The following is a 1,402-nucleotide window of genomic DNA, read 5'->3' on the forward strand; positions in this document are numbered from 1 at the left end:
GCTCTGTGTGAAGGCTGTGTGCTGGGTGATGTGGTGAAGTTGCTGTTGATGTTGGTGTGAAGGCTGTTGCTGTGGTGTGAAGGCTGTTCTGTGTGAAGGCTGTTGCTGTGTGTGAAGGCTGTTGCTGTGGTGTGAAGGCTGTTGCTGTGGTGTGAAGGCTGTTGCTGTGGTGTGAAGGCTGTTGCTGTGGTGTGAAGGCTGTTGCTGTGGTGTGAAGGCTGTTGCTGTGGTGTGAAGGCTGTTGCTGTTGCTGTGGTGTGAAGGCTGTTGCTGTGGTGTGAAGGCTGTTGCTGTGTGTGAAGGCTGTTGCTCTGTGTGAAGGCTGTTGATGGTGTGAAGGCTGTTGCTCTGTGTGAAGGCTGTTGCTGTGGTGTGAAGGCTGTTGCTGTGGTGTGAAGGCTGTTGCTGTGTGTGAAGGCTGTTGCTGTTGAAGGCTGTGGTGTGAAGGCTGTTGCTGTGGTGTGAAGGATGTTGCTCTGTGTGAAGGCTGTTGCTGTGGTGTGAAGGCTGTTGCTCTGTGTGAAGGCTGTTGCTGTGGTGTGAAGGCTGTTGATGTGGTGTGAAGGCTGTTGCTCTGTGTGAAGGCTGTTGCTCTGTGTGGTGAAGGCTGTTGCTGTGGTGTGAAGTTGCTGTTGCTGTGGTGTGAAGGCTGTTGCTGTGGTGTGAAGGCTGTTGCTGTGGTGTGAAGGCTGTTGCTGTGGTGTGAAGGCTGGCTGCTGTGGTGTGAAGGCTGTTGCTGTGGTGTGAAGGCTGTTGTTGTGGTGTGCATATGTTGTGGTGTGAAGGCTGTTGCTGTGTTGTGTGAAGGCTGTTGCTGTATGAGTCCTCTACTGTAAGTGCCAGTTTCTCTCATAATGTGTATGTCATTAATAGTTAAATGTAGGATACATAAAGTACATCAGGTTGACCACACAATGGCATTGTTCCACTGACTAAAAATAACAGCTACACCTCCTTAAAAATGCAGGTTGTCCAAATGAGGAAAGTCCTGTTATTTAATGTGACTGGTGATAATGTGTTTCACTTGTTCCTGAGAACAGACACGGTGTACGGTAACGTGCGCGTGCGTGTGTGTGTGTGTGTGTGTGTGTGTGTGTGTGTGTGTGTGTGTGTGTGTGTGTGTGTGTGTGTGTGGAGGAGGGATGGAGAGAGAGAGAGACATACAGAGAGAGAGACAAAGAGAGAGAGAGAGAGACAGAGAGAGAGAGACAGAGAGAGACAGAGAGAGAGACAGAGAGAGAGAGACAGAGAGAGAGAGAGAGAGAGACAGAGAGAGACAGAGAGAGACAGAGACAGAGAGAGACAGAGAGAGACAGAGAGAGAGAGAGACAAGAGAGAGACAGAGAGACAGACAGAGAGAGAGACAGAGAGAGAGAGAGAGAGACAGAGAGAGAGAGAGACA

This window comes from Oncorhynchus tshawytscha, unplaced genomic scaffold (assembly GCF_018296145.1).
Source record: "Oncorhynchus tshawytscha isolate Ot180627B unplaced genomic scaffold, Otsh_v2.0 Un_contig_9132_pilon_pilon, whole genome shotgun sequence".
NCBI classification, from domain to species: domain Eukaryota; kingdom Metazoa; phylum Chordata; class Actinopteri; order Salmoniformes; family Salmonidae; genus Oncorhynchus; species Oncorhynchus tshawytscha.